The following is an 18,148-nucleotide window of genomic DNA, read 5'->3' on the forward strand; positions in this document are numbered from 1 at the left end:
TGCATAGTGCAGGTGGGCCCTGAATCCACTTGCCTGCTTCTCTTATAGAATCATAGAATCGTAGAGTTGGAAGGGACCTCGAGGGACATCTAGTCCAACCCCCTGCAATGCAGGAATCTCAGCTAAAGCATCTATGACAGATGGCCATCCAACCTCTGCTTAAAAACCTCCAAGAAAGGATATTCCACCACCTTCTGAGGGATTCTGTTACACTTTTGGACAGCTCTTACTGTCAGAAAGTTTTTTCAAATGTTCAGTCGGAATCTCCTTTCTTGTAACTTGAAGCCATTGGTTCGAGTCCTGCCCTCCAGAGCAGCAGAAAACAACCTTGCTCCATCTTCTAATTGACAGACCTTGAGATATTTGAAAATGGCTCTCATATCTGCTCTCAGTCTCCTCTTCCTCAGGCTAATCATGGCCAGCTCCTTCAACCGTTCCTCATCAGGCTTGGTTTCCAGACCCTTGGTCATCTTAGCTGCCCTCCTCTGCACACCTTCCAGCTTGCCAACACCCTTCTTAAATTGTGGTGCCCAAAGTTGGACAGAGTATTCAAAGTGTGGTCCGACCAAGGCAGAATAGAGCGGTACTATGAATTCGCTTGATCTGGACACTAGACTTCTGTTGAAGATGATGATGATGATGATGATGATGATAATAATAATAATAATAATAATAATAATAATAATAATTTATTTTTTATACCCTGCCCATCTGGCTGGGCTTCCCCAGCCACTCTGGGCGGCTTCCAACAGAAAAATAAAACACAGTGATCTATTAAACATTAAAAGCCACCCTAAACAGGGCTGCCTTCAGATGTCTTCTAAAAGTCTGGTATTTGCTTTTCTCTTTGACGTCTGATGGGAGGGCGTTCCACAGGGCGGGCGCCACTACCGAAAAGGCCCTCTGCCTGGTTCCCTGTAACTTGGCTTCTTGCAATGAGGGAACCGCCAGAAGGCCCTCAGTGCTGGACCTCAGTGTCCGGGTAGAACGATGGAGGTGGAGACGCTCCTTCAGGTATACTGGACCGAGGCCATTTAGGGCCTTAAAGGTTAGCACCAACACTTTGAATTGTGCTCGGAAATGCACTGGGAGCCAATGTAGATCTTTCAAGACCGGTGTTATGTGGTCTTGGCGGCCCCTCCCAGTCACCAGTCTAGCTGCCGCATTCTGGATTAGTTGTAGTTTCTGGGTCACCTTCAGAGGTAGCCCCACGTAGAGCGCATTGCAGTAATCCAAGCGGGAGATAACTAGAGCATGCACCACTCTGGCGAGACAGTGCGCAGGCAGGGAGGGTCTCAGCCTGCGTACCAGATGGAGCTGATAAACAGCTGCCCTGGACACAGAATTGACCTGCGCCTCCATGGACAGCTGTGAGTCCAGAATGACTACCAGGCTGCGCACCTGGTCCTTCAGGGGCACAGTTACCCCATTCAAGACCAGGGAGTCCTCCACACCTGCCCGCCTCCTGTCCCCCCCGAAACAGTACTTCTGTCTTGTCAGGATTCAACCTCAATCTGTTAGCCGCCATCCATCCTCCAACCGCCTCCAGGCACTTGATGCAGCCTAGAATAATATTCTCTCTTTTTGCTGCTGCATCACACAGTTCACTTGTGGTCCACTAAGACCCCTAGATCTTTTCCACACGAAGAGCTGAACAACACCAGCAGCTAGGCAGGGTTGGAAATTTTGTGGACCAGCTTCTTGGAGCCTGGAGGTGCTCACTTGACATTCTGGGGGTTGTCTTCCCCTTCCATGTCTCTGCTATGCCGTGGCTTTCACGTCCTACTTTACAGAGCTGTCCTCCGCGGCCTGAAGCACTTTCAGGGTCACCTACTCCAAGCCTGACTTATACCGAGTCAGGCCATATTGGTCCATCTAGCTCAGTGTTGAGGGACCCAGGTGGTGCTGTGGTTAAACCACTGAGCCTAGGGCTTGCTGATCAGAAGGTCGGCGGTTCGAATCCCTGTGACGGGGTGAGCTCCCGTTGCTTGGGTCCCAGCTCCTGCCAACCTAGCAGTTCGAAAGCACATCAAAATGCAAGTAGATAAATAGGAACCGCTACAGCGGGAAGGTAAACGGCGTTTCCATGTGCTGCTCTGGTTTGCCAGAAGCGGCTTTGTCATGCTGGCCACATGACCTGGAAGCTATACGCCGGCTCCCTCGGCCAATAATGCGAGATGAGCGCGCAACCCCAGAGTCAGTCACGACTGGACCTAATGGTCAGGGGTCCCTTTACCTTTATCTTTAGCTCAGTGTTACCTTCCTACACTGGCTGGCAGCTGCTGCCCAGGTTTTCAGGACAGAGTGTCTCCCCGCCTTACCTGGAGACGCTTGGGGTTGAACCTGGGACCATCTAAGTGCAAAGTTTGTACAGTACTCTTTGCTGCTTATCTCTGGCCTTTCCTCTGTACAAAAGGCTATGTCAGTCCAAGTACAGTTTAAAGATAGAGAGCTGCAGAGATCTCTGAGGGCTTATCCCTTAGATAAAGAACAGGACTTGCTCATTCACTGTTACTGCCCAGGCAGCAGACTGATCAGGCAGGACGGATTGGGGGGGTGGGTGGGGATAAATTCAATTCAATTCCTAATTAAACTGTCAGCCTACAATGGTTTTTCAGGCACAAAGAAGACAGCGGCATGCGGAAAGAATTCAGATTTATTGCATACAGCTGCGTGAATAAAGTGACTCTATTGGATAACTCTAATACTGGGCCCCAGAATACAAAATTCAAGGCACCTTTATAGGATCTAGATCAGGCACCCCTAAACTGCGGCCCTCCAGCTGTTTTGGGACTACAATTCCCATCACCCCTAGCTAACAGGCCCAGTGGCCAGGGATGATGGGAGTTGTAGTCCCAAAACATCTGGAGGGCCGAAGTTTGGGGGTGCCTGATCTAGATACACCATTAGCTTTTGTTCATCATCTGAGGCCATTCTTCGTGTGCTTCCCCCACAAGAAGTCCGGAGGGTGGCAACACGAGAACGGGGCCTTTTCTGCAGTGACACCCTGTTTGTGGAATGCTCTCCCCAGGGATGCTCACCTGGTGCCTTCATTGCATAACTTTAGGCGCCAGGCAGAAATATCTCTTTTCCAGGAGTGCCAACTTGAATAAAATATGGGGGGCAGACAGGTAAACCCTATCCGGCATAATCACATGACACAGTGCACACACACCTTTCCGTCCCCCCCCCCATATAATTTTTATTAGTTTTTCCTTTTATAACACAGCAAATCCAACTTTACAATAACAAACAAATATACTCTTTGCTCTGCTGAGCTTGTGACTTCCCCCATCCCTTCAGCTGGTTTTTTTCTTTTCAGATCTTTGTTGTTGTTGTTCAGAACAACCTTGATGGCAGAAAGTGAGGAGGAATTAAAGAACCTTTTAATGAGGGTGAAAGAGAAGAGCGCAAAATATGGTCTGAAGCTCAACATCAAAAAAACCAAGATCATGGCCACTGGTCCCATCACCTCCTGGCAAATAGAAAGGGAAGAAATGGAGGCAGTGAGAGATTTTACCTTCTTGGGCTCCTTGATCACTGCAGATGGTGACAGCAGTCACGAAATTAAAAGACGCCTGCTTCTTGGGAGAAAAGCAATGACAAACCTAGACAGCATCTTAAAAAGCAGAGACATCACCTTGCCGACAAAGGTCCGTGTAGTTAAAGCTTTGGTTTTCCCAGTAGTGATGTATGGAAGTGAGAGCTGGACCATAAAGAAGGCTGATCGCCAAAGAATGGATGCTTTTGAATTGTGGTGCCGGAGGAGACTCTTGAGAGTCCCTTGGACTGCAAGAAGGTCAAACCTATCCATTCTGAAGGAAATCAGCCCTGAGCGCTCACTGGAAGGACAGATCCTGAAGCTGAGGCTACAATACTTTGGCCACCTCATGAGAAGAGAAGAATCCTTGGAAAAGACCCTGATGTTGGGAAAGATTGAGGGCACTAGGAGAAGGGAACGACAGAGGACAAGATGGTTGGACAGTGTTCTTGAAGCTACGAACATGAGTTTGACCAAACTGCGGGAGGCAGTGCAAGACAGGAGTGCCTGGCGTGCTCTGGTCCATGGGGTCACGAAGAGTCGGACACGACTAAACGACAACAACAACAACAACAGCTTCCAATATTCCTTTGTAAGACAAAAATTGGCAGCATCCCCGTGTCCTCTTTGAGCTCTTACCAGGTCCTAGACATCACTGTGCCATAATTTTGCTTTTCTGATGCTGTAGTCTGCAACGTTTTAATCGGTTCTCTTCCCACAATGCTCTTTGGCCACCAGCATTGCAGTCTCAAGGGGGACGATGCCAAAATAAAAATTAAAAATCCCTCTGTGTGGCCCTTAAATCTCTTTCCCCCTCCTCCGCTTCTCATGGGATTAATCTGTCCAGGACAGCCACACAAACAAAACAAGGACTGATGCCACCAAAAACAAACGAAACAATTTCTTGGAACAACGTTGTCATTTCTGGATGCAGTCCATAATACTTACCCCACCGGCCACGCCCACCCCCCTTTTCACTATCCACATTGAGAGCAGCAAACGTTTACCGGGAACCATTCATGGCGATGTATTTGGAAGAATCCGTCTCGAACCCACGTCAAAAAAGCTTCGCTAATAAAACATCCCAAAATTAGAAAGAGCAGGAGCTTGGAAAACGAGGTCTAAAAATAAAAGGGAGCTTGTTTTTCTCTCCTTTTCCACTCCGGAGAATTTCTGCAAAAATGCCATATTTTTGGAAACTCTAAATTTAGGTATTTGTCACTCCTGAATACAAGGTTGTTGGTTTGTTTTGTTTTCCATATTGATTTTAGAATTTTTCTCATCACCGGGGCTGAAATTTGTGCTCATCCGCCCTCCCCATAGGAACTGGAAGGGGGGGATGTGAGTTGAATTTGCATTTAGGCAATCTACTGAATTCACTCTGGGATGCGGGTGGCGCTGTGGGTTAAACCACAGAGCCTAGGGCTTGCCGATCAGAAGGTCGGCGGTTCGAATCCCTGCGACAGGGTGAGCTCTCGTTGCTCGCTCCCTGCTCCTGCCAACCTAGCGGTTCGAAAGCACGTCAAAGTGCAAGTAGATAAATAGGTACCGCTCCGGCGGGAAGGTAAATGGCGTTTCCGTGCGCTGCTCTGGTTCGCCAGAAGCGGCTTTGTCATGCTGATCACATGACTTGGAAGCTGTACGCCAGCTCCCTTGGCCAGTAAAGCGAGATGAGCGCCACAACCCCAGAGTCGTCCGCAACTGGACCTAACGGTCAGGGGTACCTTTACCTTTTTACTGAATTCACTATGTTTCTAAAGCACTATGGCAAGGATGGTATAGGTGTCAAGCACATTAAGGTAAAGGTGGCGCTGTGGTTAAACCACTGAGTCTAGGGCTTGCTGACCAGAAGGTCAGCGGTTCGAATCCCTGTGACGGGGTGAGCTCCCGTTGCTTGGTCCCAGCTCCTGCCAACCTAGCAGTTCGAAAGCACATCAAAATGCAAGTAGATAAATAGGAACCGCTACAGCGGGAAGGTAAACGGCGTTTCCATGTGCTGCTCTGGTTTGCCAGAAGCGGCTTTGTCATGCTGGCCACATGACCTGGAAGCTGTACGCCAGCTCCCTCGGCCAATAATGCGAGATGAGCGCGCAACCCCAGAGTCGGTCACGACTGGACCTAATGGTCAGGGGTCCCTTTACCTTTACCCCTGACCATTAGGTGCAGTCACGGAAGACTCTGGGGCTGCATGCTCATCTCGCTCTATAGGCCGAGGGAGCTGTCGTTTGTCCGCAGGCAGCTTCCGGGTCATGTCGCCAGCACAACTAAGCCACTTCTGGCGAACCAGAGCAACGCATGGAAACGCCGTTTACCTTCCCGCCGGAGCAGTACCTATTGATCTACTTGCACTTGATGTGCTTTTGAACTGCTCGGTGGGCAGGAGCTGGGATTGAACAACGGGAGCTCACCCCGTCGCGGGGATTTGAACTGCCAACCTTCCGATCGGAAAGCCTGCAAACCCAGACTTTCTCCCGCCAGGGAACATTTAGGTCTTTCATAGTACATTTGTGGGCTCATGTACTCCTCTATTCTGCCTTGGTTAGACCACACCTGGTGTCCTGTGCTCAGTTCTAGACACCACAATTTAAGGAGGATGTTGGCAAGCTGGAAGGTGTGCAGAGGAGGGCGACCAAGATGATCAAGGGCCTGGAATCTAAGCCTGATGAGGAACGGTTGAAGGAGCTGGGCATGATTAGCTTGGAAAAGACGAGACTGAGAGGAGATATGAGAGCCATCTTCCAATATCTCAAGGGCTGTCACATGGAGGATGGAGCAAGCTTGTTTTCTACTGCTCTGGAGGGCAGGACTTGAACCAATGGCTTCAAATTACAAGAAATGGGAACATTCTTTCATATGTGGTGGACCTGTAAAAGGGTAAAAAAGTACTGTATTAGGAAATAATCCATAATGAATTGAAAAAAATGTTTAAAAGTACTTATCCCAAAAAAAACCAGAGTCCTTTTTGGGGGGGATAATTCAGACTGAAATTCCTAGGTGTCAAAAAAAGGTTATTTATGTATGCCACTAATGCGGCCCATGTTTTGTTAGCCCCAAAATGGAAAATGAGCGAGGCAACTGAAGAGGAACATACATTTAGAGAAGATTGGTAAATGTTTATTGAATATATTGGGGGGAATTGTGTACACTTGAAAATGTTGGTGGCTTAAAGATAAATTCAACAGTGTAAATAAGTTTTGATGGGTGTAATAATAGAATACTGAATGGTTTAGTTCAGGCATCCCCAAACTTCGGCCCTCCAGATGTTTTGGACTACAATTCCCATCTTCCCCAACCACTGGTCCTGTTAGCTAGGGATCATGGGAGTTGTAGGCCGAAACATCTGGAGGGCCGCAGTTTGGGGGTGCCTGTTCCAGGTCATGTGTTTCCTCCGCAGCAGTAAAAGACCTTGCCAGTTCCTTAGTGTTGTCATCTACTAGGAAGTGAAGTCATTGATATTTTAAGGATGTTTAAATGAGTAATCTAAATTGCAAAACATTGGTGGGACTGCATGGAGATAAGAGAATTCTGGGACATACTGGTAATATATAACGAACTCAAAAGAATTTTTAAATTCTCCTTCAAAAAAACAAACAAACATAAGCCGTTCTGTTAGGCATTATATACAAAAAAACCTTTAGAACCTTTTTTATGTACGCAACCAGGGCGGCAAGAATTTTAATAGCAAAAAATTGGAAAGGTGACTCAACCCCCCAAAAAACTGACTGGCAGGCAAAGATGATAGAATATTTAGAACTTGTGAAAATGACTGGGAGATTAAGAGGACTATTCAAAGAATATCTAAAAAAGTATTGTGATGGAAATCTCCTGACAGGTCTAGATTGAACCTTGAATACTAAGGAAATTACAAAAGCAAAAATCTCCTTTTGATATGTAACAGTTAAAAAATAAGGAAGTGTGAACAGACCAATAATGTTTAAAAGCTACAATGAGGTGAATCGGAAGTCAAAAGTGTGTGTGATATCAAATGATATGTTGTTAGTTAGTGTTGAGGGCAGGGGCGTAGCAATGGGGAGGCGATGGGGGCAGTCCGCCCCAGTTTCCAGTCTGGGAGGGGGGGTGCCACTTGGCGCCCCCACCCCCACGACTCCCAAGCCAAGCCTCCAGCCTCCCGGTAAAAATGCATGCGTCGTTACATGGCGGGGTATCGCTGCCCCTCCACACACCTCCAAAGCCGCTCGTCTCCAGCTCCAAACTCCAGGTAAAAAGCCCACTCGGTGCGGCAAGTGTGCTACACCAAGCGGGCTTTCTACCTGGAGCTGGAAGCGTGCGGCTTTGGAGTCGCCAGGGGGCGGCGATATCCCGCTACTTAACACACATGCGCAGTGCAATGCTGTGCATGCGTCGTTACATGGCAGGGTATCGCCGTCGCCCTGTGCCTCCAAAGCCACGCGCCTCCAGCTCCAAAGTCCAGGTAGAAAGCCCGCTCGGCGCGGCGCGCCCACCATACCTGCCGAGTTCCGGTCTGAGAAATAAGGGACTGGACCAGAAGTAGCAGGCTGGAAGTAGCGCTGCCGCCATTTTGGAACTGGGCGGAGCATGCTCAGAAGCGACTTTTGATGCTGCTCTGCCCTGTTCCAAAATGGCCACCACACCAGAAGTCGTGCTGCAGCCATTTTGGAACTGGGCAAAGCAGCATCAAAAGTCGCTTCTGAGCATGCTCCGCCCAGTTCCAAAATGGCCGCCGCACCAGAATAAACCAGGAAAAAAAATCCGTTTTTTTGGCTGGGTACAGCCGGAAAAACGGGGGTTTCCCGGGGATTACGGGAGACTTGGCAGCTATGGCGCCCACCATGCTTTCTACCTGGAGTTTGGAGCTGGAGGCGCGCGGCTTTGGAGTTGCAGGGGGGCGGCGATACTCCACCACGTAATGACACATGCGTCGTTATGTAACACACATGCGTCGTTACGTAGCGGCGACGGCTCTCCCCCCCCCCCCCCGGTGCACAGCAATTTGTCGCCCCGGGTGTCGCAGCGGCTCGCTACGCCGCTGTATGAGGGTATGGTATTGGCTTGTTTGTGTTGTTTTTTATGTAGTATGTAAATTGTTCTGCAATAAAGCTTTAATCATAATAAAAAACAGAATATTTAATAAAAAGTATAAAAACAGAAAGAAATGCAGTAGCACTTCGAGGTTTCAGGCCAGGTTCTCGCCCATCGTTACCTGGAGACAATGGCAGGGATTGAACCTATGGCCCTTCCCCAAATTGTCCTCACCTGCAAGGTTTGTGTTGTCGCACCTGACAAGTCCGGCTGGTTTCCGATAGAATCTGCTCCTCAGGCTCTAAGTCTTGTAGCTTCGGGGGGTGCAAGACCTTTCAAGCAGATGTTTCAAACTCAAGGTCGATCTGGGAGAAACAGGCAGGAGCCTGGGGCGGGCTGGGTGGGAACAGATCACAGCCATCCTCCACTGCAGCAGGGATAATTTGAAGTTAACCTGAGCAGGCGGAAGAGAGATCGGATCTGAGGTTGCGGCTCTGATCTGGTTTCTGAAAGCCCCTTTGATGTGAAGCCAGAACATTCCCAGCTACGCAACCGTCTCCCCGCCAGCACATCTGAGATCTAGAAAATGCGCCCCGACAGACCAGGCCTCCTCAGACCTGGTTTCGATTAAGAAGTCAAGCAGCTGTTAACCGGCTCGCCTGAATTAAGGTTAAGCGTAGAGGAAACATTAGCCTAAGGTCTCTGTAGGAAGGCTAGGAGAGGAAAGGGAAGGCCCCCTTTCGTTCTCATCGACTTGAATCGGCATGCTGGTTGCGGGCTTCCTACAAAACGTGGCTGCCTGAGGAAAGGCCAGCCCAAGACATTCTGCTGCCTGAGGCAGAGGAAAAGAGCCCCCACCACCTTCGTTCCATGTACAGAAGCCGACCGGACTGGAATCATAGAACCATCGCTTTGTAGGGTTGGAAGGGTACCTCAAGGTCATCTAGCCCAACCCCCTGTAATGCAGGAATCAAAGCTCCAGAATCGCTGGCAGATGGCCACCAAACCTCTGGAGCAGCAGAAAACAAGCTTGCCCCATCTTCCACATGACAGCCCTTCAGATACTTGAAGGTGGCTATCATATAGTCCAGGGGTCGGCAACCTAAGGCCCGTGGGCCACAAGTGGCCCATGGGGGTCGTTTAACCGGCCCACGAGCCGCCCCCGGACCGAGCCGCCTGCTCAGCGAGTCCCGGCGTGCTGCGCTAATCCGGCGCAGCGCGGCACGGGGACTCGCTTCTGCGGCGCCAGAAATCGCGGGCGCGGCACCCACACACACACATGCGATCTGGCCCACGGAGGGATCTCCGCTGGAATGAACCGGCCCAGGGGAGATGATAATAATAATAATAATAATAATAATAATAATAATAATAATAATAATAATATATTATTTATACCCCGCCCATCTGGCTGGGTTTCCCCAGCCACTCTGAGCGGCTTCCAACAGAAAAATAAAACACAGTAATCTATTTAACATTAAAAGCCTCCCTGAACAGGGCTGCCTTCAGATGTCTTCTAAAAGTCTGGTAGTTGTTTTCCTCTTGGACATCTGTTGGGAGGGCGTTCTACAGGGCAGGCGCCACCACCGAGAAGGCCCTCTGCCTAGTTCCCTGAAACTTGGCTTCTCGCAACGAGGGAACCGCCAGAAGGCCCTCGGTGCTGGACCTCAGTGTCCGGGCAGAATGATGGAGGTGGAGACGCTCCTTCAGGTATACTGGACCGAGACCATTTAGGGCTTTAAAGGTCAGCACCAACACTTTGAATTGTGCTCGGAAACGTACTTGTAAGCCTTGCCAACCCCTGATTATAATCAGTCTCCTCTTTTCCTGGCTAAACACACCTAGCTCCTTCGACTGTTCCTCATAAGGCTTGGTTTCCAGACCCTTGATCATCTTGGTTCTCTTCCTTTGAACATCATAGACTCATAGAGTTGGAAGGGACCCCAAGTGCCATCTAGTCCAACCCCCTGCAATGAAGGAATCTCAGCTAAAGCAGCCATGACAGGTGGCCACCCAACCTCTGCTTAAAAACATGCAAGGGAGGAGAGTCCACAACCTCCCGAGGGAGAGCGTTCCAGCTCTTACAGTCTTCTCTACTCCCGGCTAAACATACCGAACCCCCTCCATCGTTCCCCGTAGGTGTGCCACATTTTAGCACTGGCAATCGGACCATGACTGAGGGAACAGGCTGTTTTGGAGGCAGGGGCACCCAGAGAGGGGATCAGGCAGGGCTGATCAGGCCATGAGGCGAGCTGAGGCAATTGCCCCAGGTGGCAGGATCTGTAGAGGCAGCAGATCCTGATGTAGATCACTATTCCCCACTTGCTTCTGATGTAGATCTGCACTCGCCACTTTCCCCCTGGTGGGGAGGAAGAGCACCATTTTGGCATTCACCTCGGCGGCCAAAATAATAATAATAATAATAATAATAATAATAATAATAATAATAATATTTATACCTCGCCCTCCCCGGCCAGGGCCAGGCTCAGGGCGGCTAACACCAAATATGAATTACAATAAACATAATAGGAAACAACAACAAACAAACAAACAAAAACAAAGTTTGGTAGACCACAAACTTGACATGAGTCAACAGTGTGATGCAGCAGCTAAAAAAGCCAATGCAATTCTGGGCTGCATCAATAGGAGTATAGCATCTAGATCTAGGGAAGTAATAGTACAACTGTATTCCGCTCTGGTCAGACCTCACCTGGAGTACTGTGTCCAGTTCTGGGCACCACAGTTCAAGAAGGATACTGACAAGCTGGAACGTGTCCAGAGGAGGGCAACCAAAATGGTCAAAGGCCTGGAAACGATGCCTTATGAGGAACGGCTTAGGGAGCTGAGTATGTTTAGCCTGGAGAAGAGAAGGTTAAGGGGTGATATGATAGCCATGTTCATATATATATATATATATATATATATATATATATATATATATATATGGATGTCATATAGAGGAGGGTGAAAGGTTGTTTTCTGCTGCTCCAGAGAAGCGGACACGGAGCAATGGATTCAAACTTCAAGAAAGAAGATTCCACCTCAACATTAGGAAGAACTTCCTGGCAATAAGAGCTGTTCGGCAGTGGAATTTTCTGCCAAGGAGTGTGGTGGAGTCTCCTTTTTTGGAGGTCTTTAAGCAGAGGCTTGACAGGCATATGTCAAGAATGCTTTGATGGTGTTTCCTGCTTGGGGTTGGACTGGATGGCCCTTGTGGTCTCTTCCAACTCTATGATTCTATGAAACAAACAAACAAACAAACAGTTAATTAAAATACAGCTTAAAATGCAGCCTCATTTTAGTAGTAGCCCATAAATCAAGACCATAAAGGGAGGAAACATTGGATATTCACCGAAGCCAGCTATCCATGCTGGTCCTACATGGGTCAGCTGGCAGAATTGGGAGGAACAAGTAGGGGAGCTACCAGCTGCCCCCTCCAAGCCTCCGCACCCTTCTCTCTCTCTCTCTCTCTCTCTCTCTCTCTCCAAATAAACTGCAAAAAATAATCCTGCCAGTGCCTTCAAGCCACATTAAAATGCAATTCCTCCAAGCCACTTCAACAAAGGCTGAGGGTGAGAGATCTTATCAGCAAAGGACCCTGCAAACATCTCCAAGTGGGAGGCCAAGCAGTAAATCTTCCAGCGTCTTTGATCTCCTAAGCACTGATACAGCCTCTTGTTTCTTAGACATGTTACGCAAGCTAGTCAGAGACTTGTTATGCAAGTTTCACAGGGCGGGGTAGCAGAACTGCACCGCATCAGGCTGCAGGCGGGAGTTGCATTTCTGAATGCCCTCCCAGATATATATATATGTACACACATTTTAAAAACCCCACAAATCCTCCTCTTTGCATGTAGAAATCTAGCGCGAGAGTGCAAGGTTTTGCAAAGGGTTCTGGCTGATGTGCTAGCTTACTGTGAACAGGGAGCTTTTTTCACATGGGTAAGGGACAACTAAATTACAAGTTGTGTCCTGTTCAGAGCAGACCCACCGTAGATAACAGGTTCATTGATTTCAGTTGGTCTACTCTGAGTAGGACTGGCATGGAAAACTACCCGACCGTGGTCCGAAGTTGTACAGTCCAGGCTTCTATCACGTCACACGACTAATACTTTGGCCACCTCATGAGAAGAGAAGATTCCCTGGAAAAGACCCTGATGTTGGGAAAGATTGTGGGCACTAGGAGAAGGGGATGACAGAGGACGAGATGGTTGGACAGTGTTCTCGAAGCTACGAACATGAGTTTGACCAAACTGCGGGAGGCAGTGCAAGACAGGAGTGCCTGGCATGCTATGGACCATGGGGTCACGAAGAGTCGGACACGACTAAACGACTAAACAACAACAACAACAACAATGAATGCTGTGTTAGTTTGTGGCCCTTACAATATGACTTTTGTTGTAATTGTGCTGTTTAGCTTATTCTTTTAGTTGTTTTACAGAACATCATTGTTCTACTGATTATTTGTAATTGTTTTACTGAGAACCTGTTTATCATTCCATACGATTTATGTTGCATTCGTGATGTTCTATTATGTTATAGTTGCTTGTGAGCCGCTTCGTGATTCACGAATGAATCACAATGGAAAGCGGCATAAAAATACGAGAAATGTAATGAATGGAAAAATGAAATGGGTGAATGAAGAATAGAAACAGGAACAGCTAGAAACACAGAAAACAATGACAGTAATTAGAAAGCGAACGTTAATAGAATTAAAGCTAGTTTTTAAAATATTGCTGTTTTCTATGCTTTTAGCCATTCCCTTTTTATTTGTAAGCTGGCTTGAGTCCCTGATAGGGAAAAGAGTGAGGTGTACGAAGAAGGAGGAGGAGGAGGAGGAGGAGGAGGAGTTTGGATTTGATACCCCGTTTTATCACTACCTGAAGGAGTCTCAAAGCAGCTAACAATCTCCTTTTTCCTTCCTCCCCCACAACAAACACTCTGCGAGGTGAGTGAGGCTGAGAGACTTCAGAGAAGTGTGACTAGCCCAAGGTCACCCAGCAGCTGCATGTGGAGGAGCGGGGAAGCGAACCCAGTTCACCAGATTATGAATCCACCGCTCTTAACCAGGAGGAGGAGGAGGAGGAGGAGGAGGAGGAGGAGGAGAAATGATTATAACAACCTAGATTCAGGCTGGTGTTCTCCAGATGTTGTTGGACTCCAACTCCCATCGCCCCAAGCCTGCAAGGCCAAGGATGATGAAAAATAATTGAATCATAGAAATGTAGAGTTACAAGGGACCCCAGGGACCATCTAGCCCAGGGATCAGCAAACTTTTTCAGCAGGGGGCCGGTCCACTGTCCCTCAGACCTTGTGGGGGGCCAGACTATATTTTAGGGAAGAAAAAAAAAGAATGAATTCCTATGCCCCACAAATAACCCAGAGATGCATTTTAAATAAAAGGACACACTCTACTCATGTAAAAACAGGCTGATTCCCGGACCGTCCGCGGGCCGGATTGAGAAGGCAATTGGGCCGGATCCGGCCCCCGGGCCTTAGTTTGCCTACCCATGATCTAGCCCAACCCCTTATAATGCAGGAATCTTTTGCCCGACATGGGGCTCGAACCCACGAACCTGAGATTAAGAGTCTCCTGCTCCACCGACTGAGCTACCGCATTGGGTCTCCCAGGCATGATGTGCAGCTGGGGGTGAGGAACCTGTGCCTCCCTCCCCCCCACAGGTTGTTGGACCACAACTCCCTCCTCCACCCCTTCGACCCTGGGCCATGCTGTCTAAGGCTGACAAGAACAGGAGTCCGTCAACATCAGGAGCGCGATGGATTCCCCCCTCCGTAATGCAGAGAAAGAGCTCTGAACTGGCGGCGAAGGCGGGCTCTCTGAATGCCAGGCAGCAATTAACTAGGCGCAGCAGGCACAGATCATGGGGGTTCGGGCGCCATTGCATCAACACCCTTGCACGGCAAGCATCGCTCCAGATGATCCCAGCAAAACGTGCTGCTCCCTAAAAAAAACCAACTGTCTCCAATTTTCCTTCCCCCTTCTCTGCATCTGTTTCTGTTTGGGGGTTGTTGTTTTTCCAGTCCTGGGGCAAGAGAGGCTCTCCGGAGGAGCCCAACTTTTTTAGGCCAGTGGTACCCAGATAGAAAACAGGAGGCCGGCGTGATTTGTTTAGCTCCGAAAACACAAACGCCGAGGGATGGCAAAGGCCACGCATTCCGAGGGGATCTCCGAGGGTTTAAGGGAAAGAAAAGGGGAAAGCGAAGCCAGAAAGGATGGAATCTTCTGGCTCTCGTTCCCAAGACATTGTGCAGCAGTGTTTGGCTGGGAGGGGGCCATTCTAGGAAGAAGTGGGGGTGGTTCGCCTTCATGCCTGGAGGGTTACCTGGATCCAGAGCCCAGAAAGGCCATAGCTCACTTGCAGAGCATCTAACCTTGCAAGATAAAGGTCCCAGGTTCAACCCCTGCAGGTATCTCCAGGTAGCAGGGAGCCCTGCCTGAGAGCTGCTGCCAGTCAGTGTAGGCCATACTGAGCTAGATGGAGCAATGGTCTGACTCGGGATAAGGCAGCTTTCCTGTGTTCCTATGGCTCTGGCGCACTGTTGCAGAACAGCGGAACTTGGCGACGTCCAGCAAAGATGAACGTTGCAGGATCCGGCCAAAGGAAGTACTTCTTCACCCAGTGCAGAGCTGAACTGTGGAACTCACTCCCACAAGAAGTAGTGATGGCCACCAAGTTGCATGGCTTTGGAAGAGGATTAGGCCAATTCCGGGAGGATGAGGCCATCATTGATGGGCTTCTGATAAGTATCTGATTGGCCACTGGATGCTGACCAGAAGGGTCACTGGCCTTATGAAGTGAGACCGCCATAACTGCCACAATAACAGTAGTGGATTTGTTTTAATTCTATTACTGTTGTTTTAATTCTATTAGAGTTTAATTGCACTCTGTTATCATTAATTAATGATAAGAGCTCCATCGGTAGAGTATAAGACTCTGAATCTCAGGGTTGTGGGTTCGAGTCCCACATTGGGCAAAAAGATTGCAGCGGGTTGGACTAAATGATCCTCGGGGTCCCTTCCAACTCTATGCATCTATTGTTACTATGCTTTTATACGTTTTCGGTTTTTCGTCTTCTATCTGTGTTGTTTCGCCTGTCTGGAGGAAAGGCAGGATATTAAGAAATATCGCCATCCTCATCCCATGCCTTTGGACCTCGGACATGTCTCTTGGACCCACTCAGGGAGACACCATGAATAAATGCCCCCGCCTGGCTCAAAACACAAGGCGACGCTGGGACTTGTCAAAGCTGCAGCTTCTGAGACGTGTGTGTGATGGCGCATCAATCCGGCAGCATCAATGTGCTTGAGTGTCAGACTTTAGGGAATCCTATCCCTCCCACGGTGGCAGCCAGGAAGCAGAAAAACAAGGAGGAGTTCTTACTGAAGTAGTTTATTCAATAGTCACAGAGAGGGACGAAGGAATGCGGTCTCTCTTAGATAATCACCGTTGCTCCGAGTAAAGTCCCACCCCACCCCGTCTCTCCTATTCTACATCATCCCTGCGATGACTGGTCTGTGCTTTCTGCCTCTGAGCTTTCTGTTCTACTACTCTCAATGCTCGCCTTTTCCTGGGAGGGGGGGGGGTCAGGAATGCTTCCCAAGGACACTGAGTCGGTCAGCTGTCTCTCCCCTGCTTCTGCTTCTTCCTGGCTGCTCTCCCAATCTTTACCAGCTTCTCCCCTCTGCAGCCTCTGAACTATGCCCTTCTGCAAACCGCTGTTCTAAATCTATACTGCCCTCGGGAAGGTGCAGGAAGATGGGAGGGGTTTCCCCCACACACACTATTCCTCCTCAGTCCAGTCCCTGACATGGAGTGAGCTGACATCCACATTGTATGGTGCTAGTGGCAGAGGAGCCTCTGGCGCTGATTGGCTTATTGCAGCCAACAAATCTGCATGGATTCCATGAATGAGAAGCAAAGTCAGGGCTTTGGGGTGGGTGTGTTGGCAATGGGTCCCTTGGTAGGGGGCAACCCCTGGAGCTGCCTTTGAACACCCCCAGGGCTTAGCCTTGGATAGCTCAGTTCATAGAATCATAGAATTGTAGAGTTGGGAGGGGCCCTGAGAGCCATCTCCAACCGCCTACAATGCAAGAATACACAGTTGTCCTATAAGAGGTTTTTACCTGCAACCTTGGCGTTATCAGCACTGCACTCAAACCAGCTGGGCTACCCTGGCTGGTTAGAGCATGGTGCTGATAACACCAAGGTTACAGGTTCGATCCCCGTTTCGGACAGCTGCCTATTTCTGCAGAGGTTTGGAATAGATCACCCTACAATTCTATGATTCTCCTACAACTATGTATCACAAGGGACATCTTCTGAGTGATGATGACTCTCGGCCTGCTAAGCTTCCAAGGAATTTGGGGGGGCCTTGGAAACACGGTCAGAAAAGGAACCAAATCTCAACCAATCTGGTTTACTCACTTCCCACCCGTCATTTGTGGGTCAGGAGCCAGAGTCGGCGATCTTTATCATCAGCCTTTTCAATGTGCTTGGAAAACATGTCAGTGTGACGCAGTCCTTCTCTCCTTTCCCTTTTATTCTTCCTTGAGCGAGCAAACGGGTGTTTAATATCTGATGCCGTCAGAGTTCAGGGCAGACCGCAAAAGACAAAACCCGACAGGCTTGGAGGCCACTATAAATAGCACAGCCCTTCCATTGTATTTCATCTGAATATATGTCACTGCTCTCTTTTTATAGCCTCGCTGAACCCGATGTTTTTTGTTGGCTGTTCAAACCCTGCGGACCAGAGAAGTCAGAGGGACGGCGGCCCTAAAGGCGAGAGCCCCTCTCTTTCTTCTCGAGGAATCCCATCTGTCCACAAAGACCTACCTTGAGCTCTGTTTCTCGGTCACTTTAGAGCCTGACAGAAAGTTGGGAGCTGAACTCAAAAGCCAACCGCCAACCTCCCATCCCTTCCCACGCAGGGAGATTTATTTATTCATTCGTTTAAACGATTAAAATTTAACTCATTACATTACTCTACTTGGGGAGGTGGGGACTAAGAGAGTTTTGTGAAACCCTCAGCCCCTTACACTGGTACTCCCCTTTTGTAAGAACACTTTCCCATGAAACTTTACAAGTCATTGCTGTGCCCATTTCACAGAAACAGGAATCAAGGGCATCAGAATTCTTTTTAATAATAATAATAATAATAATAATAATAATAATAATAATAATATATTATTATTATTATTATTATTATTATTATTATTATTGTTATTATTATACACCGCCCATCTGGCCGGGTCTCCCCAGCCACTCTGGGCGGCTTCCAACAGAAAAATACAACACAATAATCTATTAAACATTAAAAGCCTCCCTGAACAGGGCTGCCTTCAGATGTCTTCTAAAAGTCTGGTAGTTGTTTTCCTTTCTGACATCTGTTGGGAGGGCGTTCCACAGGGCAGGCACCACCACCAAGAAGGCCCTCTGCCTAGTTCCCTGCAACTTGGCTTCTCGCAACGAGGGAACAGCCAGAAGGCCCTTGGTGCTGGACCTCAGTGTCCGGGCAGAATGGTGGAGGTGGAGACGCTCCTTCAGGTAAATTATTATTATTATAGTTAATCTGGCCCCAAACTCT

The sequence above is a fragment of the Zootoca vivipara genome, chromosome 10, assembly GCF_963506605.1.
Source record: "Zootoca vivipara chromosome 10, rZooViv1.1, whole genome shotgun sequence".
Taxonomy (NCBI): domain Eukaryota; kingdom Metazoa; phylum Chordata; class Lepidosauria; order Squamata; family Lacertidae; genus Zootoca; species Zootoca vivipara.